This window comes from Cygnus olor, chromosome 1 (assembly GCF_009769625.2).
Source record: "Cygnus olor isolate bCygOlo1 chromosome 1, bCygOlo1.pri.v2, whole genome shotgun sequence".
Lineage (NCBI taxonomy): Eukaryota > Metazoa > Chordata > Aves > Anseriformes > Anatidae > Cygnus > Cygnus olor.
This window is the reverse complement of record NC_049169.1, coordinates 117888920-117904353: the sequence shown is the minus strand read 5'-3', so window position 1 is coordinate 117904353 and position 15434 is coordinate 117888920. Positions and strand designations below refer to the sequence as shown.

Genomic DNA, 15434 nt, shown 5'->3' with positions numbered 1-15434 from the left:
TTTATAATCATTATCACGTGGTGCTGTTTCTTTCCAACAGTAAAGCAGCAGCCCATCATGACAATAACTTACAGTGACAAAGAGGATTACAGTGTAAAGCTACAAGATTGTTTTATTCTATGAAATCTGTAGGACAGAGACCCTAATGACACACCATGACATGAATGCTGATCACTTTAATGCCATGGAAAGCCAGTGACTGGAGATCTGACCTCTAGCAGAAAAACACCAGTCTGGGTACATAATTCTACTCTATTAAAAAGAAAGAGGAAAATGATGAGGGACTTTCAATCAATTTTTAATCGTCCCCACAAAAATGGGTATCTGTCATGGTGATATGAGGGGAAGGACAAAGATCATCCTATCACATTTGTTCATTGGAGAAAAAATACGCTTCTAAGTGGTGCTCCATCATTTCTTGCTGAGCCAGCCTGCCTTTGGTGGGCTGATGGACTGCTGTCTTTTAGAGGTGGAATAATTAATTACAGGCTAGCCCAGCTCCTGTAGAGAGCATTAGTAGTCTTCTTGCTAAATTACATGGAGAACCAGAAGCCCTGAGTTTTAAATACTTAGCCAAATGCTTAAGTGTGTTTGAAATGATAATTCTACTAGCTAGTATTCTGTTGAGCCTATTTATATCTTTTGTATCCTTTTGATTTTTTTTTATATGCTTTTGATTAGTTATGGTGGTGCAGCTAAATTTAGGCCTTTGCAGTATAGGTCACTATGTTGGAGTCAGGCACCCTGAACTGCCTTGGTAAGCCAAGAAGAGAAACAGGAATTTTTATGGCACAGTTCCTCTGACCACTTTTAGATGTCTGCATTATGATGAAATGACTTTTTTGTAAGAAGCAGTCATTTCTTTCTACTAATGCCACTGTGGAAGACAAGAAAGGGTAGTTCAGATGTCAGCATGTGCATTAGTGATGCAGTTAATTTGGCCAAATTAATCCTGACGTGTTAAAAAACAAACAAAAATACACCAGGCTCTTTACTATAGAATAGATTTGCCTAGGACACAAGATTTCTGGGGTCTGCAAACAGTCCCAAGCAAGGGCAGCTGCTGCCTTGCTGCTTTCCATGTCTTGTTTGATCAGGCAATGGAAGGAGAAGAGCACAGAGAACAAGATATGCCTATAACAGTACCCCATCAGGAGCACTCATGGGAACTTGTGTGCCAGCCCTTACGTATTCAGTACAAACTCCACTGTGAGGTTATCCATCATGCACTACTCATACTTAATTTTCTCTGATGGTGGCTATCCCTGACCCAGCTTGGCTCACTTCTGTACCCATGTCAAACAGACCCAAGCAGAAGATGAGATCTTCTTCTTACAGAGGATGTTCAATTTTATAAGGATATGGCTAGTTTCTTCTGAGTTTGAATTGCCTTTTGTTTTGGAAGTAATTCAAGGAGTTTTACTTCAGAGAAAGGCTTGGAGTGCTGTTTACCCCCACCCCCCCCCCCTTTTTTTTTTTTTTTTCAGCTGCGGTTAATAGTGATCTTGTTCAAATACACAGTGTTGCCTGGGACATGGAGGAAATGTAGCTGCAGACATTATGGAGAAAAGATCTTCTTGAGAGTGCTGCAGGAAGTCATCTGGTTTCATACTTTAATGATGATGTGAATAATTTTCAACATTTTTCAGTGTGTTTTCATAAAGATTTTTTTTTTTCTTACAAAATTTTTTTTGTCTTACAAAAATTTCTTCTGAACATTGTGAACGAGGAATAGTGAGAACTAGCAGTCCTGGCCTCTCTTACCCAAAAAGGTTAAATTGCATTAAAAAAAGCAAAAACTTTGGAATTGTTTCTTTTAAGTAGCAGTTTAGAAAGAAAGAATGCTAATAACTATGGAATTCTTCTACATAATTCAAAAGAAGTTGGGGTTGAGCTTGGACTCTTTTTGGACTCTTGGACTCTTTTTTTCTTTTGGACTCTTTTTTTTTTTTTTTTTTTTTCTTTTGGTAGGTCACGATCTGGTTTATTTAAATTTCCTTTGCTTTTTTATACCTAAGGTCATGAGTTTTTACTTAAAAAATGTCAAGAAAGTCCTGCCATAACAGAGGACCCACATTCCCTCCTTGGAAAAAGACAGAACAAGCTCTGAAGATGTTAGATGTGTTGGTTAATGAAGTACTGGAGGGCACTCAGACACAAAGGGTCTGTTGGAAGAATCTGGTCAGAATAGAAGAGAACTTAATGTGTGGCCAAGTCAGGAATCATAATGCTGATGCTCTCATGCAGTGAGCTTTAGCAAGGCTATAATATCAATAATCTGCATGTTAATGAGTCAGAATTCTTCAGATTAAAGGTTTTCCAAGTGAGCTGTGAGACAGCAGACCTTGGCAGCTTTATTACTGTTGAATAGAACAGCTTTCTTAATACTCTTTGATGGTGTTTTTCTCTGTCGCTTTCATGGGGAATATAAGTCCTCCAAATGAATACTTCTATACCAGAAACAGAAAATCATGCATTTTACACATTTTTTTGTGTGTTACTGTTATAATAATCTTTGCTTTTATGAGGATTTTTGTACCTATGGGAATGCAAAAGAAGTATATGTAGAGATAAAACAGAGCTAAATCCTAATGCTAAAGACTCAATTCTGAAGTTGCTTTTAAGTTTCAGTTTTTGTTTTTATTTCATGCTGGAATGAACCCCAAACTTCTGGATGTTCTGGAAAACAAAACTATGTCAAAATGTGTGTTTTCTGTCTGAAAAGATTTTCCATTCTAGTCTCTGACTAGGGAGTCCTTAACTTCATGCTTTAACTTTGCTGGGTTAGAACACCCTTGAGAATGTATCAGGAAAACGTTTAATCTTATAGAAACAAACAAACACACACACACACATGACATTCTCCAACAAAAACACACTTATGATTGTATTCTAACCAACAGCAATGATAGGCCCACAGACACTTGACCAGTTGGACCTATCCATATGTATGCCTACCATCCATATGGTAGACTTTAAAGTCTACCACTGGGTACCCATCAGACTCCTCTGAAAGAGATTGAGGTGCCGAGGGAAGGGGAAGGACAGTGCCTGCTTAGACGACCTGTGAGAGCCCTGGGAAATGAAAGACAAGCGAGCAGAAGGCAGACATAGGGATTATTTCTACTGGTGGGGCATGTAGGGTCACTGGAGTAGGGACAGAGTGGGCTAAATTATATATACCGTGCAGTTTTTGATAACTGATTATTTTAACTCACAGTTAGGATATGGTAGTGTTAACACACTCTTCCTGGGTGAACTGGTTTGGGCACCTACCTCCAAGGAAGGATTTACCACCTGAGGTTTACAGGGTGAGGGATGCATTTACCTGTCATCTGCCAGCTATTCGCGTGAGACCAACTACTTACTACATCCTTGCGTCCTCCTTCCTTTGTCATTTGAAGGTCTTCCAAAATTTTTTACTGAATCACTTGACAATCCTCAGGTGCTCCATATGGAGCTTTAGCAGCATGGAGCTACCCAGGGTAGGGGAAAGAAAATCTGACAGATGACAGCCTGGCTGCCTGGGGGGCAGATGCTGTTTTGCTCAGCTACATAGCTGTGAAATTCTTTTACAGGTCTAGCCCTAACAAACCTGGCTGTGGTCATTTATGAAATATGTATCAGTCCTGTTTCTTAAGCACAAAGACTGGTTGGCACATCTCTTTTTTGGGTCTCTGTATTCAAAGTAATTGAGAAAGAGCACAGCTAATTATTTTTTAAGGCTCATTACAATAACAATTCAAATTCTTCTCAGACAAGGAAGACAACTGAAGAATGAATGCTGAAAGTTCTCTTCTTGTTTTACAAAGATCAAACTCTACTTCCTTAGCAACCCTCTATGACCGTGAACTGAAATCTTGGTACAACAATAGAAATTTATCTCTTCTCTTTTATTGTTAAAGGATTTCAAACCTGTATGTGAGATTTTAACTGCATAGCCTCTGGTAAAATTGGAATCATGCAACTCTTTGGAAATGGAGAAATTAGTATTATCTGGGTAGCTTTCACAGAATGTTCTGTGTCTGCAGTCTTCTACAAACTTTAGTAATCCACAACATTTAATGGATTATGCAATATTTTCTCTCTTACCTGCAGATGTATATTGGAACCACAAAAGCTCTCTAATATTGTAGCTAGCAGTTAAAAACACTGAGCCATAATTAAGCAAGAAAATCTTGTACGGTTTGAAACAAGCAAGTTGCATCATAAAAGGAAAAAAATCTCAGCATGGGTCCAAATTTTCTAGGCAATTTTAGAAATACCAAATATGAGATTAATTTAGATCACACCGTTTGTTCTTCTAGTATTAGTCCACAAGTACATATGCATAAATGATATCAGAAGAAAACAAAACTAGCATTCTGCTATTTCTTCTATTGGTCTCTCAACATTATTAGATAAAAGCAAGATATTCAATAAAATATTTATGAGAAAATTCCTGCACTTACTAACAAGAACGAAGAATGTACTCATCCCATAGAAAATATATAGAGGTAGATCACAGAAAAATCAGACCCTTCCTTCTAGCTCCTACCCAAGGAAACAGTTGCAGGTTCAGGTCTTAAATCAGGATATCATGTCATATGGAGTGAGTTTCAACCCCATAGTCTTCAAGTGCTGCAGATGAAGCAGTGGGGAGATCTGCAAGAGACAGGTAGTGGTGGTTGTCTGCAGCGGTTCTCTCTAGGGTAGTTTTGGACCCCTCCATTGATATCTACCGTCACTGACCCAACAAATCTATGCCGTGCATTGTTTTTGGCTCTGCAAAGAAGAAGCACTGCCAGATTTGTTGACTTGATGCCAACCATTGCTACCTATCATCATGGGGTATGAAGTGGCTGAAAGTGAGCACTGAGAAACCATCCAGGTACCACAGTGAGTTTCATGTCAGCTGAGCCCATGTAAGACAGCAGTGTCAGCTCAGGTTTGGAAGCCCAGGACCTCAGTCAAAGCTGGAGCTTATTCATGTGCAGTCTGGAGATAAGGAAAGCTTTCACAGAAGTGCAAGTGTGGGTATGTCCTAATGGTACAGTCTGGCAAACCCAGATGTGCTGTCTTTTCTGGCCTGAGCTTCAGCTTCACCCTCACCTCCCACCACTTTTCTTGTGGACGCCAGGGGGCGTAATTTTTGTCCCTGGAAATGCAGAAAGATTTCTTACTTGCCAGTCTATGGCCCCTTTTCATTTCCAACCAGCCACTGCTACTACATCACCCCGCGGAAGTGTGCAAGGTAAAGCAAGCCCCAGTGGGATGCTGTTGGCTCGGCCCAAAATAGTTTTAATGTCTTGACCTCCTCAGCCCTCTTGTCCCTCCACTTGCTCAGGTTTGAGGGACAAAGGGCCAGGAAAGGGAGCTGAATGTGACTAACACTGGAAATAAAGCATTCAGAATATTTAATTCCTGTGGTAGTTGGTTCTGTTATGCATGCCTTTTTACAATGTTGTCAAAGGCATCTAGCAGCAGGGGTAATGCCTCCTTGTCATGTGGGCTGACAGAGACATAAAGGTATAAAATAGATTTTTCTCTTTCATTTTATGTGATAAAGGTAAATTCCCTTTGCTGAGAGCCCCCCTACCTGAACTGTATTGTTGCTAATTTACTATTTCTAACGCAGTAATGTGTTGACTCTGTAAGAGATCGATGTTCTGTACGCAAAGTGCTCCATGTAAATATAACAACAGAGAGACATTCTGCAAGCACTTAAACATAATAGTAAATGCTTTCTACACCACATGTTACTTGCTACTTTTTACTCACATTTACCTGCCGGGTTTCAGTTGCTAATGTCGCCAGCACTGCAAATGTTTAGGAACAATTTTCCATGTGTTTCCTCAGCCTCTAAACCTTAGCAACAAGCCAAGAAGTTTGACTTCTCCAGTATGTAAAAATGTCTATAGGGAAAGGGGAGGTTTCTATCTGAGACATTTAGAGCAGTGTCGGGCTGCCCTAATTTCCCATCTCATGCATAGCAAGGCAAAAAAGGGCTGCCACTCCCTTAGCATTTTGAAAATGTCATCCTCCCCAAAAGGCCGTCATTGTTAACCAGTGAATTCCTGTATGCCACTTAAACAAACCTCCCTCACCCACCTTCTGATAATCCAAGATTTTAAATGTTTTATAAAGAAGCTTAGGGCTAGAACGATCTGAAATACATGAAAATCCCAGCAATCTCTTTCAGAAACAATCTGTCTGGTCATCAGCATAACTTGGGTTCCGTCTTTATGAGCTAAATTAAGGCTTCCTCCTATTTTCTCAGCCCTTTGTAAAGCTTCATTTGTAATGTGTCATCTCCCTGAGAACAGACTGGTGTCCTCTCCTCCATCTGCAATGGTAATTTCTGCTTAGGCAGCCTCAGATCACAGATCAAGAGCTCTCTAACTCTTCTTGGCTCTTTAACTCATAAGTCAACAAGGCCATGCAGGCTTCCTGCATCTCCTAGTTTTCACTCTTAGGAGTGGACTGGACACAGCATCAGTAGTACATGAACCATGATTCATAAAGCCTCAGGTACAGGGCTGATCTGTGAAAAGGGAAGGTATAGAAAATGGATGTTTGTTTTCCAAGACGGCAGAGAAAAAAATTGCAAAGTCAATCATGGCATGGTTCAAACAACAGCTACCATTCTGTGGTTGGCTTTGAATTCCCTGCAGATATTGATTTTGTTTTTGCCCCCCCCATCCCCCCCCCCAAAAAAAAAAAAAAAAGAAGGAGGAAAACGTAATTATTTTGTGTAATTACGGACATGTACTTATGCTATGGACAAAATGGAAGTCTGTTTACAACTGCTACGTAAATGCCTATTATGAGATTATGAGCATTTTTTACCTACACTACAATTTATACAGAACAAATTCAGTGATGGGGCAGTTTTCTTAGGACAATAGTGTGTCTGAAGCAAATCCCAGGTGGAACAGGATTTAACTGTGTCACCCTTACTCAAACTGTGTGTTTATAAATGGTAGGAGCAGTTTGCACACAGACCTTCAAGTTCCCAAGAGTCCCAGCTCTGTATGACCCCAGAACAGACCCAAACTTGACAGCACCAAACCTTTTAGCACCTAATTTATGCCCAAGCATAATGATGACAGTCCAGAATTTAGGCATTCCTATTTGCAAGTCCTAATGGAAATGATGTCCAGTGGGGTACTTGCAGCATATGCTGTCCATAGCAGACTTTCTACAAAACACAGTTATTACGGCTGATATATATTTTTTTTTATCCTGTGAAATAGGAAGTATGAAAAGTTTTGCCACATCCCAAATCTGTTTTATACCATGTTGCACAGGTTAGACTGATCAACACAGGAAATGGAAGATCCTGTTTCAGGTCTTCCTTGCACCCTAAGCAGCCCTCTCTCAGGTGTGGGTTAAACTGAGAAGTGTTTTTTTTATTTTATTTTTATTTTTTTATTTGTTCTCCCTTCTTGAAATTCTAACAGTAAGCAGGGAAAAAAAAAAAGCCTCTGAGGATGCTGGAGGTGAAAATGATGTACAGGAGTCCTAGTGACGAGCATGTATGAGCAAAGAGGAAAGCCTTACCCCTACTCCCAAGACCATATCTAGTTACTTGAATTAAAGTAAGCTGGTTCTTTGGGTTCTTGTTCTGAGGGCACATTTTAAATACAGGAACATGGACATGCAGTCTCTGCTGATACAACGGACTTTTGTGTGACAACTCTTTTGGACACACTGACATGCAGATGTGCCTGAGCCATTGTGTCCTGCCTCGCTAGTGACTCTGATTTCATGCAAGTTGTGAGCCCCTGCCTAAGGTGGCTAGAACAAGGAGCCAGCAATGCTAAGGCTGTGGTTTTCAAGCCCCTGAAAAATGGACCTTTCTCTGTTTACAGGCGGAGAGACTGCTAAGGCAATGTAGCCTACGTGCCTGGCCTGACCGTGTTTTTCCTTAAGCAGCCCCTTACAGCCACTGCTGGAAACAGAATAATGAGCTACAGATACCTTTGCAACCCCATGCAACTCTGGTCTTGAGTGACCCTTCCCACCTGCTACAGGGAGCACACTCACCATGGCCCAGGGTTCGACCCCAGGTTTCAGACAGTGAAAAACTACACTTTGCAGCAGCTCACTTTTAAGCATTTATTTGGCTCGATCTTTGTGCAGGCTTGTCTGCAGGGAGAAGCAGATGAAATAACCTGTAATACACTGGAGATAGAGATAGTTGTCAGTCAGTTCCCATTTCAGAAAAAGATTTATCATCTCTTGCTGCTAACAGCTCCATCACCTTGCCCACCGTCCTGTTGTGAATTTTAGCAAACTACCTTGGCCAGAGTTCTCTACTGCAGTTATAATCAGTCAGACTTGGATCAGGATCTATCTGGCTGCAATGTGTGTGTCATTATGTTGCAGTATTCAGGTTCCATGGTTCTGTTATTTATATTTTTTTCCCACCAGAAGCATTATAATACAATTTTCAAAGAAAAATGCTCAAGGAATTTACTAAACCTGAACCAAACATCAGTCTGAAATGTCTCCTCTCTGACCTTCTCTCTCCACATTGAACTGGTACTAAACTTAAACTTCTTTTCTTTTTTTTTTTGAGGTCTTCATTGATCCTGTGCCAGTACTGAGCCAAGAAAAGTATGACTATCTGGTTACTGCTTCAGCACAATGGACTGATTAAAAGCTGCCATTTTCTAACAGAAAAATAAAATTTGGCTTGGAGAGTGCCTACACTGGGATCTGCAGAGCAACGTGGCACTGCAACCTCTCCCTCCTCTCAATCAAATGTTTGGCACAAAGCTTTTCCTCTGCAAGGGGACACCCTGTACTGCTCCACAGACCACTAGAAGGAACCTGTTCAGCATGGGAACTTAAGGTACCCTCATAAATAAACCTCTGAGTCAGGGATGGCTCTGTCCTTGCTTCCTAATCCCCTATTCTTCCTATATGCTTCTCCAAATAGAGATACCATCACTGGAGTACCTCACCACATGGGCAGGTGTTTAAACCTGAACATATCAGATGTGTGTGCACAAAACTGGGCTCACAGGGTCATTTCTGCCACCCGTCCTTTTGTTTCTTACCTCAACTCTGGCACCTCTTGCATTCCTCCTCTCTCTGCTCTGGTTTCTTCCTCCCACATGCCAGATTTAGGGGAATGAAGTGATGGAGCTGTGCTGGGAATGTAAAATGGAAAACAGAGGCTGAAGCTTCTTGCCCTTGTCTGCAGGTTTTCTCCATTTATATGATCCTTTCCATTTGTAAATGTTGTATTTCTCAGTTTTGACTGTTTCCTAAACCCTGTTAGCTCTCAACCAGCTTTAGCTTTATCTCAGCCCATTGTGGCAGTAAACAGGGAAATGTGGTGGTTTGTTTCCTTGGAAATGCCTTCTGCTGTTCTCTTCAGGCATTAATATTATGTGTTACAGCTGTTTAAAAATTCAGTGGTAATTATGTACTCCAGCAAAGATGACTTTGCTTCATTGAGATGAGGAGTTCCTTTTTTTATCCCAGGCCAGTGGAGGGACATTTCTCCCATGTTGTCCCAGTTTGGGAAGACAATTGCATTGTTCCCCAATCACACCAGGGCTTCATCTATACGGGAGTGTCCTCTGCTCAAAGCAACACTAGCCTTCAGCAGTGTGTTGCAGTGGCAGCTCAGTGGGTTTCTGAACAGACATTTTACCTGTAACATCTTCAGTGTATACATTCAGCTTTGGGGAACCAACAGAATTAAGCTTACATAAAATCTGGGATGTAAGAAACATATATTTTAAACAGGGGGTTGTTATTCAAAACTGACTGCTGATGGATTGAAACTGACCAAAAACTCTTTTCATGAGAAAGAACAAGGTTGCATATATCAGGGGAAAATAACTTTAGGGACCTTTTTCCAGAATGGGGGTAAGTCTGGGTTCAGTAGAAATGAATTGCAATTCCTTCTCAAGCTCTAATGCAGTGTTGAATTTCAACATTTCCCATTTTAAATTGAGCAAGAGGATTGCTAAATGGCCACAGCGGTCTTTTCTACCTTAATGTCTTCAACACTTCACTTGCATAAGCCCAGAATTGATGACATTGCAGCATAGATCTCCTAATTTATAGCCTTGTTATCAACTCAACTGCTCCAAAAGAAGGTGATCCAAATTATTATAGGGCAAGAGTTTTCATTGGTTTTATCATGAAAAAGGCAATTAAACATCATAATGCAAAGACAGCCTTTCCCCTGTAGACATACTGATACAGTAGAGACAAACTGTAATGCTTGTGAAGGAAACCAGTTCACTATCTAATTGTGATCTTAAAGCAGCTTGCTGTCATTCATGAATTCACTCTTCCCTTCCAAAAGCTGCTTATTTGTTTTGTTTCCAAAAGTTTTGAAGGGCCTTTTCTTATTGCAGCTATCTGATGTTACAGAGGAGTATTAATTTCCTCCTGTTCACATTTGTAAGAAACATTGATTTACTGTATGCATGAGTACTGTGTTGATGAAACAGACAGTAAGGATTACAGCTCCTGAGAAATCCAGGTCTTTAGTGCAAAAAGCCTCCCAATGACAATAAAATGGTATTTTGGATAACTGTTGATACAAAAACCTTTCTAGCAAAGCGACACAACCAGTACTCCTGCCAGTCAGGGTAGGTGCCCCATCTGTGCAAACACTATCCAATTTGGAGCAATCAAGCAGAACACTTTCACTGGCTGTCACATTTTCAACATGTTTTCTCAGTTCTTCCATCAAACCTCAGCCAGTGGTGGTAGATATTGGCAGACACCAATCAGTTCCTGAATAATATCAGCATTTTCCTTCACTCGCTGAACTTAAACACCCAGCTTCAGTGTCTGTTGCTTACATCAACTAAGTGAGAGAAATAGATACATGTAGCTGCTGAAAAATGAATTTATACTGGCACCTCAGAGACCTTTTCAAGTCTTTGCATCATTGTAGAGGCCCAGCCACAGTGTTCCTGTTGAGGTCATCACTCAGTGGAGCTCAAAGGGGCAAGTTCTTTTTGTAGTCCAAAAGCATTTGGGTTAGGAAGGAATTAATTGTAGGGCTATTGCATGTGTTGGCCCCTTCTGTTTCTGATTAGGTTCTCTGTTTTCTTAAAACAAACAAACAAGCAAACAAAACAAAACAACAACAAAAAAGAACACAAACAACTATGTCAGGAAAACTCTCACTTTGCTATTTTAAATCAGTGTACAGATTTGATAATGGTGTTAATTTGGATGGAGCTTTGAGTAGAGGACTGCATGCATTCAAACTTCTTCTTGTCTCCATGGCATTACAGGCAAACATCCTCTCTGCTTGGAGGTGCTGGGACTGGATGCTACAGAGTCCAGGGCACCCTGCTCCTGGGAGGAGAGGAGCCGGGGGCTCAGTGAGTGAGCCTGTCCAGGCTTACTTCATGCCCTAAGTCGTACTCTTCTGCAAAAGGGCTGATAACAAAATGGCTTCTCCATGAAGTGGAGGCTATCACAGTAGTTATAATAACTTTCAGATCTTTTGGGAAAGCTGGCCATGCCTGAAAATGGTACAGGGGAGTAGGTTCCCTGAAAGAGTAGCCTGCAGGGCCTGGGCGCAGAGTTCTTGGCCAGAAGGGTGTTCACGATTGCTTGTGAGATCTCTTTGGGCCAGCAACGTGTGCCCTATTTGCTGCAATAATTGTTGCTAGTGTGTAAATTCAGTACAGTAGACGTAGGTTGCAGATGGGCTGTCTTAAAGGCTGCTAGTCCAACAGTCTGAACTGGGACAGGGGATGGAGCCTTTAGTCTTGTCAGGAAGAAACAGCAAGTTGCACATCCAGGAAGGGGACAGCAGCCCATTTCCTGACCGGGGAAGGGAGTCTTCACCAGAAAGGGGTGACCCTCTGTCATTTTGCAGCTCTGCTCTGTCCCTTCCTCAGCAAGGCTTTTAATTACGCCAATTCTCCTGGATCCTTGCAAGGAGAAGGGAGAAAACGCAGTTTGGCAGACTTTGTAAGCCTACGTTCTCGATGAAGTCTTTGTGGAGATGCTTAGAGACCGAACCTGGCACTTGGGGCAGGTTTTGGCAAAAAAAAACTGTGGTGGTACAGCCCTTCCTTTCCTTGTGCTCTCACTGTCACTGTCCTTTTTTCCCCCTCTGTGTGCTGGGCTTACAAATATCATTTTGATGATGGAGATAATTAGGTAGCTATGTAAAAAAGTATGCACATCTAACATAAGCAGTGGAGCCATTACGAAAATTGAGGCAGATGAAGGGCAGGCAGGACTCTGCTGGGTGCCCTGTCCCTCCTAGTCTCTGCTTTGGTGCGGCAGAGCTGCCAGCTGTGACACAGCCTGGGTTTGTACTTCCAGACCTCGCGGCTGCCTGCAGAGTGCTGCAGAGCCATAGCCAGCTGTGATTACATGATTACAGCACCTCCTTTCAACAGAGTTTTTTTTTTGTTTGTTTGTTTTGTTTTTTTGTCAACTGGAGGGTATTTATCTTGGTAGTCTGTTATGCTGGGCTTCAGAGATATTTTAATCACAACACATGCCACAGACAGGAATGCGTGTTTCTGAATGGAAGGGTAAAGCTGTTGGACTATATTTTTTGGAAGAAAAGAGGTCTAATCTTCCTCACTCATACTATGGATTTTTAATATTTCTAGCACTGTGGGAAGGTATATGCCATAGTTCAAATAAAAGAAGGTCTTAATTGGTACATCGGCATTTAGTTTTAGTTTCCATTTACCTATGCCTGAAGCTCAGTGAAATACTGATTCCCTGAGTACTTCTGCCTGTGGTTAATTTCAAGCTTGCAGATGGATACATCAAAATCCACAAAGTGCTGAAAATCAAGTCTGTAGCCTGCTTAAAAATATAGAGGCTGAGGACATTGTGAGGACAAATATGCAGCTCAAAGTGGTTGAAGCACATCTCATTGAACCTGGTGGGTGTGCGTACTCTGCTCTCAGAGAAGGGCCAAGGAAAGGATGAGTCAAGTAGTACAGAAGAAGTAGTTCTGACAAAGAGTTGGCCCACTGAAAATATGGAAATACTGAAAATATAGAAACTAGTGAAAATCACCATGGCCAGGCCTTACTTAAGAATCCCACATATAAATCTCTTATCTCTGACTGCAGCTTCAACAAGGTGTTATTCATAATGACCTCTGCAAACACAGACTTAATGAGAGTAAGTTGTGAGGCTCTGAGTGAAGATAGGAACTGAACAAAATGCAGTTTCCTTCACCTATTTATGGAAAGAAAAGGTTCATAAGCACAGATGGGAACGCTGGGACTACCATAAACGCTCAGACTAAACTGTGTTAAAACAAATTTTCATATTGTAAGTGACATTTTAAACATGTGTCTCCTTCTGAAAAAAAAAAAAATCAAGCAATGAATAATGGAGTTGAATCAAATGGAGCAAAAGGCATCTTGCAGCTACTGAGTGCTCAAAAGCACTGACTCACTTCAGATCTTTATTTTTTTCTTTTTCTGAAAGCTTCACCTGCAATGAATGTGACCTAGTGAATTAAAGAAACAAAAAGACAGGAAAAAGCAGCAAATAGCTTATGAGCCATCTACTGAACCAAGATTTGTTAACATAAAACTTTCATTAAACAACTATGAATAATGAATTCACTTGTGTTTACACTGAACGATTTATTAGACTTTGGTTTCCTTTTCCCTGCTGGCAAAAAACAACTTCCATTTTCACAAGAATGCAAGAACACCAGTCCAGAGGGAGATCCTGACACACGTTCTCTCTCCCCCTCCAGACAGACGTTACCTAGAGGTTAGTGAAGAGAATAAGGCTATGTGCTGGTTTCTGCTCCAAGTACTAATGTCTTTAAAAAGCTCCTGGGTTAAGCGTGTGATCGGACCTTGAAATGGTCCTAAAACAGGACCCTAAAGCCTGCTTGACTGGTCCTACATTACAACACCAAGGCCACAGTCTGTTTGGTTTTTGTTATTTGCTCTCTTTCTGGCCCTGCAAGTACTTTGTTCTTGCCACACCATGCCATAACTTCAGCAGGAGAAGCTGAGGCCTGTCCTCTGCAGGTCACTTTACAGAACGACTGTACTTACAGGTGTCATTTTGGTAGATCCATCTGGAGGTTTGTGACCAGAAGCAGTAGGTCTTGGTGCCTGGAAGGAAGAGTCAGGGGTCACCACTGATGCTGCTTTGTTGGAGTTGATGCCCTTTGCTGCTGATGGTGGCAACTTCTTCCAAGGAGGCAGATGGGAGAGGTCCTGGGCTGAGTGACAGGAGGTCACTCTGCAGTACTGCAGCTCGGACCTTCCTGAGGAAGTGGTAGGATTAAATTTCTGGCTGTGGAGAAGATGAAAGTCTTCATCTTTCCCCACAGAGGACAGATTCACACATAAACAACAAAACCATCTTGCCCACCAAATTTACTTAAATAAAACATCTGCACCCTGCTCGCTTGAGAGCCCAGAAAAGGACTTGCCAAAGTATCTGCTGTCCCTGGTCCATTCAGAAAGCCTCAGCCCCAAAAAGAGTTGGAGGGACATGCTTCTTTGTACTTTGGTCCGGAAAATTTCTTTCTCTGGGGAGCAGAAAAGCAGGGAGCAGGTCAGGACTATGTTTTGAAGTTTACTTTCCTCACTGGCTGTAGAGCCTATATGGCATAACTTTGTCCCTCCAAATGTTCCTAGGAGAGAAGCAGCCAGGTAGCTTCTCTGAAGACAGGCATTCTTGAAAACAATGTCTTTGCTGAGCATTTCCTCATTTTGTTTGTTTTTGTGGAACTTGATCCAATTTTCATTCCACATAAAGGCAATAATAAATGATCAGAGTGATGATATATTAATTATGGATCAGGTTATTGTTACCAGTCCTCCGGTTGCTCAAGCTTTGAGAGCATCCTTACACTGCATTAGAAGAAACTCTGGTCTGCTCATTTCAAGCCAAAATAATCTAAATATGCCTTAGAAGGTCAGATATTATGGAATTGAGTTTTGAGTTTGAGTCAATTACAGTTCAAATTTACTTATGTCATCACCATAGACTGGCAAACTCAGAGACCTGTTGGGCTGCTGTTTTTGAGAAGACCGGAACAATGGTATCTTTAGGCAACTTTGATGGTAAACTTAAGATAACAATACACTTGTTTTTAAATTTAGTCAAATCTCCAGTTAAAAGACCCCTAAGGCCATCATAGATATATTATTAGTGGAAAGTTTGGGTTCCTTTTCAGTCCAGTGGGAGAGTGGAGCTCATTTAGTTGATTGAGTTAGCTCATTTAATCAGTTAGCTTAATTTCAGTGAGGCTGTGTTTCAGAAACATTGAAACACCAAGAAAAAGCAATTTCCTCTGTATTTCACATATAAAATCACATTGTTTCAAAACAGTAAAAATCATTGCAATGGGGTAACAGTAAATTTTGAATATTTGATAGCAGTGATGGGGATTTTCACAGATCAATACGTAAAGAATTATACTTTAGATTTTTTTATTATTATTATTATTA

General features: G+C 41.1%; 1 long non-coding RNA gene across 3 annotated transcripts in view; it reads left to right on the top strand.

The window, feature by feature from the left end:
• The window catches only part of LOC121064184, a 34405-nt gene extending 25543 nt beyond the window's left edge, over positions 1-8862 (top strand). For all 3 annotated transcript variants that reach the window (XR_005816394.1, XR_005816393.1, XR_005816391.1), the window contains one exon: positions 8564-8862. This is a non-coding gene — a long non-coding RNA (uncharacterized LOC121064184). The remainder of the gene's footprint in view (positions 1-8563) is intronic.
• Positions 8863-15434: the final 6572 nt, after the last annotated feature.